General features: G+C 37.9%; 2 protein-coding genes across 4 annotated transcripts in view; one reads left to right on the top strand and one right to left on the bottom strand.

The window, feature by feature from the left end:
* LOC118654407 (protein FAM122C-like) overlaps positions 1 to 21740 on the top strand; it is a 65422-nt gene that overhangs the window by 32133 nt on the left and 11549 nt on the right.
* Positions 11492 to 21740, bottom strand: part of MOSPD1 (motile sperm domain containing 1) — a 73947-nt gene continuing 63698 nt past the window's right edge. For all 3 annotated transcript variants that reach the window (XR_004966945.1, XR_004966946.1, XR_004966944.1), the window contains one exon: positions 11492 to 11603. The gene's annotated coding sequence lies outside the window, so the exon portion shown is untranslated. The remainder of the gene's footprint in view (positions 11604 to 21740) is intronic.

Raw genomic sequence — 21740 nt, 5'->3', positions numbered from 1 at the left:
GTTTTCAGCTGCTCTGAAGGATGACTGACTCATTTATTCAAGTTGTCCCTAAGAATTCCAAAGCAAGTTCTATATATACTTCATGGCCTATATTTTAAGTCAGACCCTCCTAAATATAACTTATACAAACATGTTAAAAATCCATCTGATCTTTCAGATGCAATAACAAATTAAGCAGATAAAGGTTAGAGTTTCCAAGCATATGAAGGCATATTCTGTGAAAATAAGCAGCAATTTCTTCCATTAGGAACTAGCAGGAGCAAATAAAGCTTCAAGTGGGAGTTCTGAGAAATCTGCAGAAATTGGACAGCTATAATATTGTTGTATAAGCAATAATGGTTTTAGCAAAGAAAATTTTAATTTTCTTCTCTTATGAATTTGTTCTAATTTGTCTTGTCTTTAATTTAAACCAAAAATAAGAAATGAGTCATTTTTCCATAATGGTGTCAGTGTAATCTTTCATAGGACAGGATACCTTTTTGAGCTTTATGAACCATGATAATACTCCTAAGGAAGGTCTGCGGAAACTGTTTCTATGGGTATTTTTTAATGAGTAGATGGCTTTAGTGTTTTAGCATTTAAATATATTCCACCCTAGAAGTTACGGACTTGGATATCAGTTTTTCTCATAGCCAGATATGGTTATCACATGAATGTGCAACAATGTACCGATTTTAACATTTACTTCAAGATGAAGGTTATGGCAGTGCAGTTTTGGGAGATTAGATGTTTCTCCTTAATCTTTAAAAATATATTTATTTTGTTCATTGTATGCTACAAAGAATTGATCTATTTATATTTAGTTCAATGTTCATTTTTAGCAAAATAAAGATAGCAATGACCTAATGGTTTAAAATAAGGAATGAGATTAAATTATGGTACAGCCTTACTATATAGCTATAAAAGTCATGCTTTAGAATGTAGTGAATACTATGATAAAATTATAATCATTAAAAATAAAAAGTAGATTACATATTGGTATTATATATAGTACAAATCCAATTTAGTTTGAAAAAATTGTATGTACATACACATATTCAGGAATTACTGGAAAGTGGTGATCTCTGAAATGTTTTTTCTTTGTGTGTTCCTGTATTTTATAAACTAACTGCAATGAACAAGTTTTACTTATTTTAAAAATATATATCTTTATTGATCTCAGAGAGGAAGGGAGAGGGAGAGAGAAACATCAATGATAGAGAGTCATTGATTGGCTGCCTCCTGCACCCCACTACTGGGGATTGAGTCTGCAATCCAGGCATGTGCCCTTGACCAGAATCCAACCCGGAACCCTTCAGTCCACATGCCGACACTCTATCCACTGAGCCAAACCGGCTAGGGCAAGTTTTACTTTTGCAATGAAAAACATAATAAACATGTTATATGAAACATATCTCTACCTTGATCTGCTTTTTTTGTAATAGGTGAAATTATATTTGAATATCAGCCAAAGAGATTTTTCCAAGGCAAACCCAATGTGTTTTCTTCTGATACTACCCAGCTGTCTGATATAAATATGTGGCGAGTCTTTGTTTTAAAAATATTTTTATTGATTTTAGAGAGCAAGGAAGAGGAAGAGAGAGAAACATCAATGATGAGAGAGAATCATTCATCAGCTGCCTCCTGCACACCCCACACTGGGGATTGAGCCCACAACTTGGGCATTGCCTGACCAGGAACCGACCTCCTGTTTCATAGGTCAATCTCAACCACTGAGCCATGCTGGCCGGGCTGTGGTGAGTCTTAACATGAGGTTTTAAATATTCAGTGGCCATTTTCACTTAATTTTAAGTCTACTTAGCTATTGTATATATTCACAACTATGGTATATTATTAAATATTAAATATTTTTAGAAGTTATAAAACTAATATCCCCCAAAAAACCATTAATATCCCAAATGGATAATATTAACTTGAGTTCTCTTCCCTAGCACTTATATGTGACATTAATCACTGGTATTAAATTAAGAGGTATTAGAGAAAGACATAAAAATGCAAGATTGGAAAAAAGTAATCTTTTGCCCATCATTTCTACCTTGGATTTTTTTGTGTCTTGTTAGATGGAGGATATTATTGAAAAATGTGCTGAAAAAGCATGTTTTAATCATCAAAATGAGAAATTCAATGAATGGATATTTATTTATTGTTACTATTGGTTTGTTTTGCTACTCTTATGAAATTGCTCTTATAAATAGTGCCATTTCTTTGCTTCATATATTTTTTTTCATTCATTTGTAGACAAGGCAGAGTACACAGAGGGCTTTTGAATTCTTTTTTGTTGTTGTTGTTGTTCTTAATCCTCACCCAAGAATATTTTTCCATTGATTTTTAGAGAGAGTTGCAGGGATGGAAGGAGGGAGAAAGAGAGAAACATTGATGTGAGAAAGACACATCAATTGGTTGCCTTCCGCACAAGCCCCAACCAGGGCCAGGGATCAAACCTGCAACCCAGGTACATGACAGGGAACTGAACCCACGATGCTTCAGTCCAAGGGCTGATGTTCCAATCATTTTGCAAAACTGGCAAGGGCTTGAATTCTTTTATCAATAAGTGGCATTTTCTTCTTCTAGTCTATCACTTGTTCAGACACTCTTGATGGAAACAACAGTAGTATAAGATCTCCTTATAATTCACTGGCTAAAATCAGCCCTGTCACAAACTCTCCTGTGTCGTCTGCTGATTCTAGTTCTCCATATATTATAGTTGATGAACTTTCAACTAAGTGATTCACCCATCCCAAGACTTTCTCACCATTGGAGAAACACATGTAGGCATTCTCTTGCTGGTGTACTCCATCTCCCTCTCTCCTCTCTCTCTCTCTTTCTCTCTCCCTCTCTCTCTCTCACACACAAGTTGTAGCAATAACATAAGTGTATGGTAGAATTTATATTATTTCCTATTCATTTTCCCCTAAAATTCTGTTTATTCATAGAACTTGAATGTCTATGTCCTGTGTATGCCCTTAAAAGTAATGTAGTAATATTTTCAAAGATATTTTTCAAATAAGAACTATGTTGAAGATACAGTTATACGTTTTCAGGTTGCCAATATATAGAAGCATGCTGAACAATTGTTAAAAACAATTGAGAGCTCTATTTATTTATGTGAATACATAAATAAAATTGTGTCTTGATGGAATATTAATGTTAAAATGATTTTTTAAGATTATATACTGAATGTCCATGTTACTTTTTAATATTTTCAATAATTGCTAGTTTCCACTTGGTTTGGAAAAATCAGCTATTACAAGATGTTTTTAAAACTAAGCTAGTTGTAGCATACTAATCCAAGGATTGCCTATTTTACACATGGATGCTTGGATACTTAATTTCTTGGGAAGCAATAATGGAAGCAAGATAAATAAAAGCTAGTTGACATTTGACCTGGTAATCCCACTTCTAGGAATATATCCCAAGAAATCAGAAACATCCATCAGAAATAATATATGCACCCCTGAGAACCAAGATGGCGGCATAGGTTAACGCCGGAGTTTGCTGCCTTGAACAACTACTTCAAAAGTGAAACCAAAAAACGGAAGGGACATCACCCAGAACCACAGGAACGCTGGCTGAGTGGAAGTCCTACAACTAGGAGGAAAGAGAAACGCATATGGACACTCAGAGGAGGCACAGTGCTGAAGTCAAATTCTGAGGTGCGGAGTGCGCGGAGCGGGCTGGTGGTGGAGGGCGCGGTTGGCGTTTTCAATCGGGAGGGAGTCGCAGACTCTGAGCTCCAGATCCAGGCGAGTCTTTAGCGACCCAGACTCAAACGGGAGAAGCGGGACTGTCTGGCTTCGGTCAGAGCGAGTGCAGCTTTCTCTCTGAGCTTTGCAGCGGGTGCTGGGACTCAGAGAGTCAGAGCCCCTGGGGTCAGGACTGAGAGCCGCCATAACTGCTCTCTCCGGCCCACCCTGTTGATCCTGTGCAACCCGCCCCGTCCAAGCCCTGCACACAGGCATTTGCCGGATAGCCTCAGGCAAAGGCTAGATTAGCACCTCCCTAGAGGACAGAAGTTCTCTCACTGCAGTCACAGCTGATTCTCATAGCCACTTGGCCTGGAGGTCAAACCCTCCCTGGAATTAGCTACAAGAATCAAGATTTAACTATAAGACTGCGAACAAAGACCACTAGGGGGTGCACCAAGGAAGCATAACAAAATGCGGAGACAAAGAAACACGACAAAATTGTCAATGGAAGATATAGAGTTCAGAACCACACTTTTAAGGTCTCTCAAGAACTGTTTAGAAGCCGCCGATAAACTTAATGAGATCTACAAGAAAACTAATGAGACCCTCGATCTTATATTGGGGAACCAACTAGAAATTAAGCATACACGGACTGAAATAACGAATATTATACAGACTCCCGACAGCAGACCAGAGGAGCGCAAGAATCAAGTCAATGATTTGAAATGCGAGGAAGCAAAAAACACCCAACCGGAAAAGCAAAATGAAAAAAGAATCCAAAAATGCGAGGATAGTGTAAGGAGCCTCTGGGACAGCTTCAAGCGTACCAACATCAGAATTATAGGGGTGCCAGAAGATGAGAGAGAGCAAGATATTGAAAACCTATTTGAAGAAATAATGACAGAAAACTTCCCCCACCTGGTGAAAGAAATGGACTTACAGGTCCAAGAAGCGCGGAGAACCCCAAACAAAAGGAATCCAAAGAGGACCACACCAAGACACATCATAATTAAAATGCCAAGAGCAAAAGATAAAGAGAGAATCTTAAAAACAGCAAGAGAAAGAAACTCAGTTACCTACAAGGGAATACCCATACGACTGTCAGCTGATTTCTCAACAGAAACTTTGCAGGCCAGAAGGGAGTGGCAAGAAATATTCAAAGTGATGAATACCAAGAACCTACAACCAAGATTACTTTACCCAGCAAAGCTATCATTCAGAATTGAAGGTCAGATAAAGAGCTTCACAGATAAGGAAAAGCTAAAGGAGTTCATCACCACCAAACCAGTAGTAAATGAAATGCTGAAAGGTATCCTTTAAGAAGAGGAAGAGGAAGAAAAAGGTAAAGATACAAATTATGAACAACAAACATGCATCTATCAACAAGTGAATCTAAGAATCAAGTGAATAAATAATCTGATGAGCAGAATGAACTGGTGATTATAATAGAATCAGGGACATAGAAAGGGAATGGACTGACTATTCCTGGGGGGGAAAGGGGTGTGGGAGATGCGGGAAGAGACTGGACAAAAATCGTGCACCTATGGATGAGGACAGTGGGTGGGGAGTGAGGGCAGAGGGTGGGGCGGGAACTGGGAGGAGGGGAGTTATGGGGGGAAAAAAAGAGGAACAAATGTAATAATCTGAACAATAAAGATTTAATTAAAAAAAATAAAAAAATAAAAAAATAATAATAAAAAAAAAGAAATAATATATGCACCCCTATGTTTATAGCAGCCCAATTTACAATAGCTAAGATTTGGAAACAGCCTAATTGCCATCAGCAGATGAGTGGATTAAAAAACAGTGATACATCTATACAATGGAATACTATGCTTCTATAAAGAAGAAAGAACTCCTTCCATTTGCAACAGCATTGATGAACCCAGAGAGCATTATGCTAAGTGAAATAAGGCAGTCCAAGAAAGATAAGTATCACATGATCTCACTCATTTTGGAATATAATGAATAACATAAACTGATGAACAAAAATAGATACAGACATATAGAAGCATATAACAGACCATCAAACCTCAGAGGGGAGGGTGGGAGGGGCGTAAGAGATCAACCAAAGGACTTGTATGCATGCATATCAGCATAACCAATGGACACAAGACAGTAGGTGGGTGAGGGCCTGTGCTGGGGGTGGGGGTGGGGAGAGGTCAATGAGGGGAAAAGGAGACATATGTAATACTTTCAACAATAAAGAATTTAAATTTAAAAAGCTAATTGATAGGAAGAAAATAATATGTAATTGAGGCTTCATTCAATTTGTACTTTACCTGATTATCCCTGACCAATTTTATATTCTAATTAAGTGTGGAAAAAAGACAATGTCGATAAATTGTGGTCTTTCACATTTCTATAAATAGTATTTTATTCATAATCATGACTACTGATTTGATTAAATAGAGACTTAATATGTTAGGGCTTTTCTGCAAGAATTATGTTCTTTTAGTTGTTCCCTAAGGGCTATAAATATTTGTTTAAGCCCTAGTTTTCTAATCAAAAGTCTAAAGGTGTTTTTTAAATAAGAAAAATCATGTGTTTTGCTCAATGGATAGAGCGTCGGCCTGCGGACTGAAGGGTCCCGGGTTCGATTCCGGTCAAGGGCACTGCCCGGAATGTGGGCTTGATCCCCAGTAGGGGGTGTGCAGGACGCAGCTGATCCATGTGTCTCTCTCATCGATGTTTCTAACTATCCCTCTCCCTTCCTCTCTGTAAAAAATCAAATATATATATATATATATATATATATATATATGATTATTAAAAATTTTAAATCTAAAGTGTTTTAAGTAATTGAGGGTAGTTTCAGCATTTTAAAAAATAGAAATGTATCTTCATGAAATGAAGTTTAAATTTCCTCACTAATGAAATAGGAATGATTATTTAAAATTTTTATAAAAGTTTTTCTTTGTCATTGGACACAATCATCATGATGGAAATTTAATGTAAGTATGCCCCATGCTGGAAAAAGACTGTGGCACCAACAAATTTTTTGACAATGGCCCTGATGGAATTGATTAGAATAGATATATATGTAGGGGAAAATTCTACTCACCTGTGAATAAGTGAGTATTTATGAAATGACTGGGATCATGATAGTCTTCAATCCTGAAACTGGGACAGGATTCTACTTGGCTAAGGACAAGTGAACTATCACTACTGCCTTTTTTACCCAGCTTCTTTACTTGCCAGACCTTTAGTGGGTCAATTGTGAATATACAAGGGGACCCTCATGGAACAAGGTGTGATTGCTGTCATGTTCCTTGCTGAAATTGTTGATCATTGACAGACAAAAAGGTCCTCATACATTATTGGCACTTTAGCAAAAAAAAAAAATAAAAGTTTTGTAGTATGTTCAGGTACAAAGACTATGGATGGAGAAAGTGAACAATGGGGGTGAGACAACTAATCAGTTGTATAAGGAACTTTAATCAATAAATCTTGGTAAACCTATCTCAATTTCCTTTTCTCAACTCCAACAATTTCACTTTATTCAGTTAGTCTTAATTGTACCCTAGGATGCCGCACTTACTATAATATGCTCAGAATCAAGAATTTTCCATTCTATTGTCTTTTGAACTTATGTGTTAGAAGGATCCATTTCTTAAATGATTTTCCATTTATTGATTTTCAGATCAAAGCAAATCAAACTTTTTCATGATATTTCGTGGTTGATTTTTCAAAATTATGGTAAGACTTATTTTGTCATCCTAAACATGCCAAGGAACTGTCATATCAGTTTTCCATAGTGAAGGATATTTGTTAGTTTCCTGTGGCTTCTATAACAAAATACCACAAATAGATAGCCTAAAACAAGCATGTCAAACTCAAAGGCTAACACGGGCCAAATAAACAAAGTTTAGGTTTATGTGGGCTGCAAAAAAAAACACCCCAAAACTTCAATTTTCATAGAAACGTAGGTTTATTTTTTATTTAGTTATTTATTAAATATATTTTATTGATTTTTTACGTAGGTTTATTTTGATAGAGACATGCTGAATACAAAGGGCTGAAATAAATGAGTAATCGTTAACATAAATTAATAGAACATTTTAATAAATTTTTCTTAAACATTAACTTACCAGACACTGAATAACTGCACAAATTAATAAGCATTATGTAAATAAACCATTTTTCTTGTTCTCCAAAAATGAAATATTTCCCATTGCGCACACCAAACAAGTCAGTCCAAGACTAATGACGTGGCAATCGGCTGCTAAAATATTCACTGCTAGTATTAGTGGAGAGAAGTGGTGAGCCTGCCCATAAGGCATGTAAGGGAAATGAATACAACACGATTATGGTAATCAGTCATTAGCGAACATTGTAGTTCGTTATTAATAATCCTATATAATAAAAGCCTAATATGTAAATTGTCCCCTCAACCAGGAGTTCAACTGGGATTTCAACTGCTCGCTATAATGTGTGCTGACCACCGGGGGCGGCACAGAGCATGGCGGGCATAGGCAACGAGGCACTGACAGCGGGCGGCAGTGGAGGCGCTGCCAGCTCCAATGGGCCCTGACAAGAGCAGGGCCACGGCGGGATGGTGGAGCAGGTGAGCAGGCGGCACCAGGCCAAGGTGGGTGTGAGCAGGGCTCAATTGCCCCACCGATTGCCCCGCAGATATCGACCGGTGGCAGGGGGTGGGGCCACCACCTGGCTCCCATGCACTGAGGGAGCCGGGTGGGGGCCCGATGACTCAGGTGGAGGGGGGTGCATGGGTGCCCAGGGGCCCAGAGGTCAGCTAGGACCTGCTCTTCCATGCCAGATGGTCACTGCTTTAATTGCCAGCCAGGCCTAAGGACCACACCCATGCAGGAATTTCATGCACCCGGTCTCTAGTTATGTATAACAGGATATTATAAAAATTAAGTTACGAAATTTTTATTAAAACGTTTCTTACATACTGTTATATTGGCTGGGCCACAAAAATATTCATTGCGGGCTGCAAGTTTGACATGCTTGGCCTAAAACAATAGACATGGGTTATCTCACAGTTCTTGGAATTCTAAAATTCTGAGATCAAAGTTTCAGCAGAATTGGTTCCTTCTGGAGGCTCTGAGAGAGAACCTGTTAATGTCTCTCTCCTAGCTTCTGGTAGTTGCTGGAAATCCTTGCCTTACAGACATATCACTCCAATCTCTATCTTCATCATGGGATTCTCCCTGTGTTATCACATGGTGTTATTTTTTTAGAAAAAAATATAATAACTGACATTCAGTATTATATTAGTTTCAGCTATATAGCATAATGCTTAGACATTCATATAATGTACAAAGTGATCCCCCCAATAAGCCTAGTATCTACCTGGCACCATACATAGTTATTACTATATTATTGTCTATGTTCCCTATGTTGTACTTTACATCCCCATGATTATCTTGTAATGGGCAATTTGTGCTTACTTCTTAATCCCTTCACCTTTATCACCTAGCCTCGCCCCCCTCAATCTGACAACCATCAGTTTTTTCTCTGTATCCATGAGTCTATTTCTGTTTTGTTTGTGTCATAGAAGTAGGAAAGACAATATAGGAATCACAGAATCTTTGAACATAAAGGATTTTAGAAGTCTTTTTTTAACATGTTTGTATTGATTTTAGAGAGAGAGGAAAGGAGAGGGATAAAGAGAGAGAAAAACATTGATCAGTTGCCTCCCTTATGCACCCTGACCAAGGATCGAACACACAACCTGGGTATGTGCCCTGACCAGGAATTGAACTGGCAAACTTTCTGTGCACGGAACGATGAAGCTCCAGCAACTAAGCTGCACTGGCCAGGGTGGATTTTAATCTACCTCTCAATACAAGAATCCTTTTAAGAATTCCAGACAGATTATCTTTTAGCCTTCGTTTGAAATCTTGTAGTAATAAACCAACTCACTCACATGACAGTTCATTCTATTGTTGGACAACACCTTTTCACTCATATGTGGAATCTAATGAACAAAATGAACTAATAAGCAAAATAGAGACAGACCCATAGATAGAGAGCAGACTGACAGCTTTGCGGGGTGGGGGGGATATTGGGAGGCTGGGGGTGGTGGCAGAGGAATTGAGCCAATAAAAAGAGAAAAAACTCATGGACAGGGACAACAGTGTGATGATTGTGGGGGTTGAGCTGGAGAAAGGTGGAGGAGGGTATAGGGGGGATAAATGGTGATGGAAGGACACTTCACTTGGGGTGGTGAATACAATCCTACAATTAGAATTGTGCACCTGAAATTTGTATAATTTTGTTAACCAGTGTCACCTCACGAAATTCAATAGAAGGGGGGAAAAGGAAGCTCTTACATTAAAAAGGGGGGGTGGGGTTAGAATTTATATCTAGGTGGCCTGTTTTATTGGCTCTTCAGAATTAAAGCAAATCAAATGAGCTATTAAAAGCCATGAGTTAAGATTCTACTTCTTCATTAATCTTCATCCCTGCTCTTTGAATTATTAGTACTCCCACTACAGGATATATTTAATCTCATCTCCTAAATGAATTTTTAAAATTCACCTAGAAGCAACTATATATAAATATCCATGATGAAAATGCATGTATAGTACTTTGGATATCTATGGAGAAAACTAATTATAATTTGCCTGAAGTGTTTTTAAATATTTTAGAACATAAAAGTTGAGCTTAAAAAAATCTATCATACAGGTAGACTTCACTGTCAAATAGTTGAAATTGTGCATTTAGAAAAGGCCAGAGAACAGTAAGTACTCTGAAAAAAAGATTGTTTTGTTTTCCTTAAAGTCCATATCTCACAGATTTTCTAAAATGTGGTTCTTAACGCAAGAGTAAATAAGATTGATTTTTACAAATGCCTATGATGTATAGGTGGAGAGAATCATACATCATATAGGACTCTTGGAAACTTGCTCAACTTTCTTAACTGTGGGAGACTTAATGACCATGGTCTCTCAAAATAAATGCATCAAATTAATACAGTTATTAACTAAATCCTATAAATTGAACAATAAGCTAGATGTATGAAATTGGAGAACTCTGTGAATTACTGATGGCAAAGTAAACTGGTAACATAATTGTTCATGTCAAACTTTTAGGGAAGTGGCCAGACTAGGTACATTATTAGTGAGTATAGGAGTCAGGAGACCTGACTTGTAACTCCAGCTCTGTCATTTGCTCTGTATGACTTTGTGAAGTCACTTCACCTCTGTGGGCTTCAGATTTCCAATCTGTAAAGTGTAGTTGGACTATATATTTATAAGGTCCCTTCTGTCTCTTAAAATTTTATTGATTGTGTAAAAACATCTGCCTTCATCTTGCTAGCATGACAGTGAAAGTCATGATGGCATTCAACTTCAAAAAGACTTTAAGAAAATATTTAGGAAATTAGAGAGCTTTATTACCTAATGTTTTTATTCTTTCTGGCAACAAGAAACTCATTTTGTTCAGCCTCATCAATAGTTTCCTCTCTTCTATGAATTATGCATGCTTTATGAAGAAATGTGGAAAGCTAATTTTCCCCCGGTTTCTTGTTTTGTGTGGATAAATGATCCTCTCAGGATTTCCATGTTAATAACAACTTCCCATTGACAAACCACTCATCATAAAATTTTTCTTCTACTGTAACTACATCTTGAGACAAAACAACATAAAGAAACACTTGGTATGCTTGCTTCAGAGAAGTGAAGGAGACAGGGCCAAAAGCTACATCAACTATAAAAACTCTGTACCAATACACATTTGGAAGTACTCGACTAGTACTAAAAAGCAGACTACCAGCAAAATAGCTTTTGCTTTTGCTTCAATAATTATCATATGGCTATAAGAATATACTCTACCTTCATTTCACTTGATTTCTTGGCATGGCTCTTATGCTTGGTAATTCTCCATTGAACACAAGGGAAAAAGGACACATTTGAAAGTCGCAGACAGCTGGTTTGTGATTTTGTGCTGAGGAAGAAAATACTTTGAAATTACATTATGCAGCAAAGAAACCTAATTATACTTTCCATTTCTAGTCTTTCTCTTCTGAGAGGAAAGGTTTAGATTGCTTCCTTAACTAGACTTATATTAAATTCTGCAGTGGTTTATATCGAGTACTATTCCTGGATAATCTTTTCGTAAGTGTGAGGTCTTTGGAAAGGAAGGTACTGAAGCTAGGACTTTGGGGCTGTTGAGAGAAGTTCACTAAAACTCCCTTAAGCTTGATTTGGAATACATTCCCATATCACATGGATGAGCACAGATTAAAAATATTTTTTGAAATATGCAAGGCTGTTGATAGTGTGGAGAAAGTGGTATTTGAATTCACTATAATAGATTCCTAATGTCATTTCTGGAAGAAGTTTGATGGTATATGTAAAAAAAAAAAAGCCTTCAAAATGTGCACATTTTTGATATATTAATGCTCCTAGGAATTTTTCTTAGAGAAAAATATGGTACAGGTTGAAAATGATGTTTACTATAATGTTATTTGTAATTGTGAAAAACCTAATGTTTTCAACAAATGCCAGGACAACTGAATATCCACATGCAAATCATGAAGTTGGACTCAAACTCACTCCATATACACAAATTAACTCAAAATGGGTCAATGGCATAAATATTAAGAGCTGAAACCATTAAATTCTTAGGGGAAAAATCTTTATGATCTTTGACTTAGCAATGAATTCTTAGATATAGCACCAAAAGCATGAGCAACAAAAGAAAAATGATAAATTGGACTTTATCAAAATTAAGAACTTTTGTGCATCAAAGGACATTTACAAGACAGTGAAAGGACAAACTATAAAATGAGAAAAATATTTGTAAATCATATCTGATAAGGGTTTAATCCAGAATATATAAAGAACTCCTATAACTCAGCAAAAAAGATAAGCAATTCAATTAAAATATGGGCAAAGAAAAAAATAAAATATGGCAAAGAACTTTATGAATAGATATTTCTCCAAAGAAGATATACAACTGTCCATGAAAAGATGTTCCACAATATTAGTCATTAGAGCAATGCAAATTAAAACTAGAAAGATAACACTTTATACCCACTAGGATGGCTACAAAATAAAAGATAGATAATAACAAGTTTTGGTGAGGATATGGAGAAATAAGACCCATGTACATTGCTGGTTAGAATGTAAAATGATGCAGTGACAGTGGAAAACAGTTTGGCAGTTCCTCAAAGTATTAAACAGAATTACCATGTGATTAAACATTCCACTCCTTGAAAACAAGAACTCAAACAGTTAATGGTATGTCAATGTTCCTTGCTGCATCAACTTCTATCACCAGATGAAAGGATAAAAATGTGGTATATATATATACAGTGGAATATAATCCTATCTAATGATAGACAAACATGGTAATTGACCATACCTTCGCTATGCCTCCCATTGGCTAATCAGCATGATATGCAAATTAACCGCCAACAAAGATGCTGGTTAATTTGCATACTGCAGGCAGGGTGGGACAGCGCCATCCCACCTGCCCCGCTGCCATTTGGGCCTGCTATCTGCGACCCGGAGCGGCTGGGCGGGGCAGCAGCAATCAGCCAGCCTGCCCAGGCATCCCGTGTGTGACCCGACACGGGGCGGTGCCCCAACCCCCAGATCGGCCCTGCTGTGTGCGCGACCTGGGGAGGCGGGGCAGGCACCAAGGGATCGGGCCTGCCATCTTTCACCCGGGGAGCGGGCCTAAGCCAGCAGGTGGTTATCTCCCGAGGGGCCCAAGACTGTGAGAGGGCACAAGTGAGGCTGAGGGACACCCTCCCACCCCCTTCCCCCCACCCCAGTGCACAAACTTTTGTGCACCGGGCCTCTAGTTTAGCTATAAAAGGGAATAAAGTTCTGTTACATGATGCAACATGGATGAGCCTTGAAAACATATGCTAAGTGAAATAAGTCAGACACAAAAGGACAAACATCACAACTCCACTTAAATGAGATATTAAGAATAGACAAAGTCAGCCCTAGCCAGTTTGACTCAGTGGATAGAGCATCGGCCTACAGACCAAAGGGTCTCAGGTTTGATTCTGGTCAAGGGTACTTACCTCAATTGCAGGCTCCTCCCTGGCCCAGGCCCTGGTAGGGGTACATGCAGGAGGCAACCAATCGATGTGTTTCTCTCACATCAATATTTCTCTTTGTCTTTCCCTCTCTCTTCCACTCTCTCTAAAAATCAATGGAAAAATATCCTCCGGTGAGGATTAAAAAAAAAAAAAAAAAAAAAAAAAAGGAAGAATAGACAAAGTCATAGAGACAGAAAGTAGGTTACAAGTTACCAGGGGCTGGTGGGAGGGAAAGTTACAGGGTTTTTGTTTGGCATGATGTAAAGGTTTTGGAAATAGATAGTGGGGATGGTTGAATAATATTGTGAATATAATTATTGCATACTTAAAAGTGGCTAAAATGTGAGCTTTATGTTAAAAAAAAAAAGAAAAAGAAAACCCACTCTCTAACACTAAAGTATAAGGTAAGGCATAATTTCTCAGAGTGATTTAGAAAATGTAAATAAGTATCCTGAAGAATTAAAGGAGGAGGAAGAGGCCACAGGCAATCTATGGTCAAGTAAGTTTGGGAAACTCAGTTAAACTTGTTTCTTTAACATTGTGAAAACCCAAAATGGGAATATGGTATGGGACATTTTAAAACTGTTTAACCAAAGTTCTCTTTTTTGAGGGTCATCTTACAGGATTGCTGTAATGTAGAATACCCTTTGGGAAACATTGAGTTAAACAAATTACAGTACATTCATTCCATAGAAATCTCTGCACCCATTAAGAATGATGACACAGTCATATATCACTTGACATGGAAGGATGTTTACACTATATTGTAAAGTTAAAAAACAGTGTGATTAATGGGATCTCATTTTTGTTTTTAAAAATTATATATATATATATATATATATATATATATATATATATATATATAATTGATAAATAGCAGACAGTCTGTAAAGCTATATGCCAAAATATTCAAGTCTTTGGGAGGTGGGAAGATGGATGATTTTATTTTCATTTGCTTTTCTCTTTGTATTTTCAGATTTTTCAACATGGAATATCTGTTACTTGTATAATCAAGAAATAATAGAATTTAAAATAAATATGTTATAGGAAGTAGTTATTATGTAAGGGAAGGGATGAGAAGATCAGAACTCCCTTATCACTGTTGGACTCTTTACTTACTTCTGTTTGAATTTTCAATGAGGGAAAGTCAAAGAGCCTTTCAACTATTAGAGAGTTCTACTCATTCAAAAATTCTTTCTGATACTGAACGAAAATCTACCTTTTATCCATTGGTCCTAATTTGTCATTGGGAATGCCATGAAATAAGCAAAATCCATTTCCTCTCCCATAGATATAGACTTTTGAATATTTGGCAACAGCTACAATGTCTCCACAAATCTTTTCTCTTCTAGGTTTCCATTCTAGTCTTTTTTTCTATGAGATGGTTTCCAGACATTATTAGCATCATGGCCATTGGCCTCCAATCATTTTCCAGTTTTTCAATATCCTTCAAGCATGGAACCCAGAAATGATCACAGCACTCCACACTCTTTTTTTACATCTCATCAGTTCCTAAAAATTGTGATTTAATCAGATTCCTCTGATTAGAAGAGTAATTTCAGAATATTTCCCACTTCAGTGTGCCTATACTCTGAATTCTAGCCTGAGATTATATATGAGATAGACTCAATTATATATTTCCCTCATCTTTTAATTTCTAAAGCTATATAGATGAATAAAATATTCCACATCAATTCCTTATCTCCTGCATTTATTAAAACCTTAGTAGAGCCCTAGCCAGTTTGGCTCAGTGGGTAGAGAATCGGCCTGTGGACCAAAGAGTCCCAGGCTCAATTCCAGTCAAGGGCACGTACCTCGGTTGCAGGCTCCTCCCTGGCCTGGGCCCTGGTTGGGACTCACGCAGGAGGCAACCAATCAATGTGTTGCTTTCACATCAGTGTTTCTCTCTGTCTTCCCCTTTCTCTTCCACCCTCTCTAAAACATCATTGGAAAAATATCCTCGGGTGAAGATTAACAAAAAAACACAACAAAAAACAAAACAAAAACCCTTAGCATAATGCTCTCCAGTTCCATCCATGCTGTTGCAAATGGTAAGAATTCCTTCTTTTTTACCACAGCATAGTATTCCATTGTGTAGATGTACCACAGTGTTTAAACCACTCATCTGCATATGAGCCTAACCAATGGACACAGATAACAGAGGGGTGAGGGCATGAGTTGGGGGGTTGGGGGCAATGGGGAGATAAGGACATATATGTAATACCTTAATCAATCAATAAAATAAAACTTTAGTAGAACTTTTTACCAAACACGTAAAAGAGAATGAGAGAGCTTCCATCCTGATAGGGATGGCAAGGGAGTCCCTGCAGTCTGACCAAGGAATCTGAAGTTGTCCTTTAAGATTTTCTACTTTTTGTTCCAGTTATTGGTACCATGTTTTAGAAAGTCGAGCTGCCTCCAGATTTATTGGCCTCTCTATTGCAAGGCACTTCACAAGATGACAGTGACAGGTGATGGAGAATACATTTCTTGTCCTTGATCTGATCACAGTTCTGATCAACCTAGCATATACATTGGTCTTCTTTCCAGCCTAATAAATCATTTGCCTTTAATTCCTTTTGTTATTCCTCAAACATGGTAGGCACTATTTAAAAGAGCCTGGTGCCCAACTGGTGTGGCTCAGTGGTTGAGCATCGATCTATGAACCAAGGAGGTCACGGTTCGATTCCTGGTCAGGGCACATGCCCGGGTTGCAGTCTCCATCCCCAGTAGAGGGCATGCTGGAGGCAGACAATCAATGATTCTCATAAGTGATGTTTCTATCTCTCTCCCTCTCTGAAATCAATAAAAACATTTTAAAAATAAAAATAAAAGAGCCTGGTAAACTGTATATTCCAGCTCCATATAGCATCAAACCCAATGCCTTCCACCAGGCATATATGCCTGTCTGCTTAGTTTTTTTCAAGAGAGTAGTTTTCTGATTGGAGGGACTGCATCTTGGTACACAGTTTACATAGAATGCTTCATATACTTGCTAAGCAAAAATAACTTTAAATCTTCAATTTTAAAAAAATATATTTTTTTATTGATTTCAGAGAGGAAGGGAGAGGGAGAGAGAGATAGAAACATCAATAATGAGAGAGAGTCATTGATGGGCTGCCTCCTGCACACCCCACACTGGGGATCGAGCCCACAACTTGGGCATGTGCCCTTGACAGGAATTGAACCCAGGACCCTTCAGTCCACAGGCTGACACTCTATCCATTGAGCCAAACCAGCTAGGGCTGAATCTTCAACTTTTGAAGAGTTTTACATTTATGCTATTTTAAAGATCAACTTTATTAAGATATGATATAGATATAGATATAGATATAGATATAGATATAGATATAGATATAGATATAGATATAGATATAGATATAGATATAATTTTTTTTTGGTTAATCCTTACCTGAGGATATTTTTCCATTGATCTTTTAGAGAGACTGGGACAGAGCAGGAAAGACTGAGAAAAATCGATGTGAGAGAAACACATCAATTGGTTGCCTCTAGCATGCACCCCTACCAGGACCCGGGCCGGGGAGAAGCCTGCAACCAAGGTAAGTGCCCTTGACCAGAATCGAACCCAGGCTCCTTTGGTCCACAGGGTAATGCTCTATTTACTAAGCCAGTGGTCGGCAAACTCACTAGTCACCAGAGCCAAATATCAACAGTACAATGATTGAAATTTCTTTTGAGAGCCAAATTCTTTAAACTTAAACTATATAGGTAGGTACATTGTTATTAACTTAATTAGGGTACTCCTAAGGCTTAGGAAGAACCACACTCAAGGGGCCAAAGAGCCGCATGTGGCTCTCAAGCCACAGTTTGCTGACCACTGCACTAAGCCAAACCAGCTAGGGCAGATGAGGATATTTAAAAAATGATATAGACCACTTCCATTACCACAGAAAATGTCCACTGCCCCTTTGTAGTTAATGTTGTTCATCCCCACTGCTGGCTCCAGGTTACACTGATTTCCTTTTCCTTATCACTATACAGAGGTGGGCAAAAGTAGGTTTACAGTTGTTTGTATGGAAAAAAGACATGCAGGTTATGATTATAATGATGTAAGAATAAACTCTGTTTTATGTACTCACAACTGTAAACCTACTTTTGACCAGTTCTGTAGATTAGCTTTCTCTTTTATAGAAATTCTAGAGGCCCAGTGCATGAAATTCGTGCACTGAGGCGGGGGCGGTCCCTCAGCCCAGCCTGTGCCCTCTTACAGTCCGGGACCCCTCGGGGGATGTCCACCTCCCCAGGGATTGGGCCTAAGCCAGCAGTCAGACATCCCTCTCACAGTCTGGGGTTCTTGCAGTCCGGGACCCCTAGCTCCTTACTGCTCGCCTGCAATGGAGGCAGGAGAGGCTCCCGCCACTGCCGCTGCACTCATCAGCTGTGAGCTCAGCTTCTGGCTGAGCGGCGCTCCCCCTGTGGGAGCACACTGACCACCAAAGGGCAGCTCCTGCATTGAGCATCTGCCCCCTGGCAGTCAGTGTACATCATAGGGACCAATTGTTCGTCGATCATTCTGCTGTTTGGTTGATTTGCATATTAGGGTTTTATTATATAGGATATATATATGTAATCATACAATATATACTCTTTTGTGTCTTGTTGTTTTTTATTAGAATGTCCTTGAGATCAATCCATGTTGCCTCCTATATCTGTAGTTCATCAGTTTTTATTGCTGAATTGTATTTTATTATAATATATTGCACAATTTGTTTATTCTTTTGCCTTTTGATGGACATTTGGGTTTCCAACTGGGGACTATTATGAATAAAGTTGTTATGAATATTTGTGTTTAAGATTTTGTGGGGATGTGTGTTGTCATTTCTCTTGAGTAAATAGCTAGTAAAATTACTATATTATATGGTGGATGCATGTTTAACTTTATAAGAAATTGCCAGCCTGTTTTCCAAAGTGATTTACCATTTTATATTCCCACCAGCAATGCATGTTCATTTATGTAGTTCACATACACTAGTTTATTTAAACAATGTTTTGAATTTGAGATCCTACATTTCAAAAAGATTTGTTGTGTTAAGTGTTGCTTAAGAAAGCAATGAATGAGGAAATATATTTAAACATGTTTATTTTATAAAAAAATATTTATCAGATTATATTTGTTTTTGAAGAATTGACTTTATGTGTCCTGGGTTTGGGTATTTGGTCAAATGTAATTATTTGTTACTGTTTAAAATGGTCAGCCAAAGTGCATACTTCCTTCGAAAGATAATTCTATTTGATTTAGAAAATAAACTGACCTGACTTCCTCCAGAGGCTCCTAAAATTCTTGGGAATAGCTTCATATGACTTCTCACTTCTTTTAGTTAATTTTAAGATAAACTCATAGATAAATCATACTCAGTTAAGGAGAAGCTATGTGCATGTAACCTCCCAAAGTACCTCACTTCCTGGCAGGAAAAGAGTCTGATTTCATACATATTTGCCAGTGCCCTGATGTTAGAGACTGTGGGTACCTGGAAAGCTTTGACGTATGGTATCAGCCTTTGGATACTGATGACAAGAAAGAAATTTTAAAAAATACAAAAGGAAACAAAACAGTGGGTGTACTTTGTCTGGATCGCCATACCGAAGATCCAAGGTTTTGTAGAACACATTACCAAGCAACAAGTTTTGCTAATATCACTTTACCAAATAGTAACTCCAGCATAAGTGCCAGCATGTCTGAGTCTAGGACTCCTCAAATGTTGGGCAAAAGAAGGAAGTGCTTTGTGTACTAGAAAATGTGGTGTTGCCTTCACCAGGCTATCAACTAAAGGATGTCGCCTTTCCTAAACTGTGTAAACCAGGGGTAGTATGCTTGCCTTTGAGGATTTCTATCCCATCATAGATGGTCTGCACCAAACATATCCAATACTGTTTTCCTCTATGACATAGTACCCACATAACACATTACATTTATGGGCTATGTGGGGTCATTGGGCAATGCCTGCTCTGCACCAGAGATGCTAACTCCTTCTGCTCCTAGATTTTTTTTGTTTCCATGAGAAGTTTTCTTTAGTCTCCAATTTTCTCTAAGCTATTTAAAATATTATTTACTCTATACAAGGGCTCATCTTCCCTTTATAAATCAAATATTGAAGGACAGCACTGGTGTTCACAATCCAGGGTTACTATATTAAATTGAACTTTTCTTGTTTGTAAGCCTTTCAGGGAACCTGGATTCATCTGTGTGACTTTGTGGAATTCTTATTATTCAGTGTTAACTGAAACCAGGGAAAAACATATTTCTAGTTCAAATGTCTTCAGTTGAGTGGTTCAAAGTCCCATGTTATTTTCTATTAATGACAATGACTTTTTAAAATATATCTATTTATTTCAGAGAGGAACGGACAGGGAGAAGGAGATAGAAACATCAATGATGAGAGACAGTCATTGATCGGCTGCCTCCTGATTGAACCCACAACCCAGGCATGTGCCCTGACCAGGAATCGAACCATGACCTTCTGGTTCATAGGTCGATGCTCAACCACTGTGCCATGATGGCCGGGCAAAATGACTTGTTTTTGTTTTTTGGTGTTTTTCTTTTTTTTTTTTAAAGAAACAAAGCACATTTCTCAGGAAGTTGAATAGCAGTAGTATGCTTTGAGAGACTAAGCACAGTAACAGAGCCTAGGCACTATCTCTCTAGGGATGTATTATTTGCTGTACTTTATTTTGCTTCTTTCCCCCAAGGGACTTGAATTAGAGATAACTGAAGTTGATACAGTTTGTCTTTCATTTCTTCCTACCTTGCTTTCTGCTGCCTCTTTCCCTCTAGCTGCCCAAGTGCCAACCTTCCCCTCCCCACTGTAATCTACCCATGTCTGCCCTCTTCCAAAAGAAGCCAGGACCGATGCTCCAAAGGTGCATTTTTAAACTTCTATCCTATCAAGTCGGAAATAAATTTGAACATTCTGATTAAATTTCACAGGAAAATTAAAGTGACCAATAAATTTAACTCTGGGGGGGGGGCGGTCATTTTAAAGCAGTACTGTAGTTCTAATCTTAATCATTGGAATTTGGGAGGCAGTGGTCAGACGATGAAGTAGCTGGGAGCTTCTGTCCCCTTCTTGTCCTCCAAGAATGACATGGAGTGGGCAGAAGCCATGGACCCTACTCTCCTATACTAGTATTTCCATTATTGTCCTCATTTATTTGGGAGGATACTGGAGCTGTGGAGGGTTAATCACTTGCTCAAGTTCCTCCTAAACAAATGGGGACAATTAATGGTAACTACCTCATAGAGTTTTTAAGATAAAATTTCAGCTACATGTAAAACACTAAGCTACCTGAGAAATAATAAGCACATAACTTGAAAAGGGCTTGCTGTTATTTTTCTTATTTACAAGCTGGTTTCTGAAAGAAAGAGGCCAGTCCTAGGTACCCTCTAGTCTTCCTTTCTGGACCTTCATTGCATACAATACTGAATTTACATTTACGTTGGTGTTATAAAGCTTCCTTTAAAATAATTTAGTGGTGAGCATTGACCTATGAACCAGGAGGTCATAGTTTGATTCCCGGTCAGGACAGATGCCCAGGGCACATGCTCCAGTGGGGAGCATGCAGGAAGCTAATCGATGACTCTCATCATTCTTATTTCTATCCCTTTCTCCCTCTCCCATCCTCTCTGAAATTAACAAAAATATATTTGAAAAATGAAATAAATTTAATCTAACATAGGGCATGGTAAGTTTATTTATAGAAAATCATTAGATATCAGGTGTCAGGATGTATGTGGATATGGCAAAGATGGTGATGATGTAAGTGAATGCTTACTCCAGTGATTCCTCATTGCTAAAATAAGTTCAAACTCCAAAATGGAGCAGCCACTCTACTTAATATTGTACTGTACAATATTAATATTAATTATTATTAACATCCCCCACTCCCAGCCTTCCTAGTTCCTTTTAACCTGCTCTACTTTTTCTTTATTCTATAGGACTTATCACTTTCTAACATTTTTTATAGTTTAGTTATTTTTATTGTCTCTCTGCTAGAATGTAAGCTCC

The sequence above is a fragment of the Myotis myotis genome, unplaced genomic scaffold, assembly GCF_014108235.1.
Source record: "Myotis myotis isolate mMyoMyo1 unplaced genomic scaffold, mMyoMyo1.p scaffold_m19_p_4, whole genome shotgun sequence".
Classification (NCBI taxonomy): Eukaryota; Metazoa; Chordata; class Mammalia; order Chiroptera; family Vespertilionidae; genus Myotis; species Myotis myotis.
The sequence above is the reverse complement of the archived record's forward strand: the minus strand, read 5'-3'. Positions and strand labels throughout refer to the sequence as shown.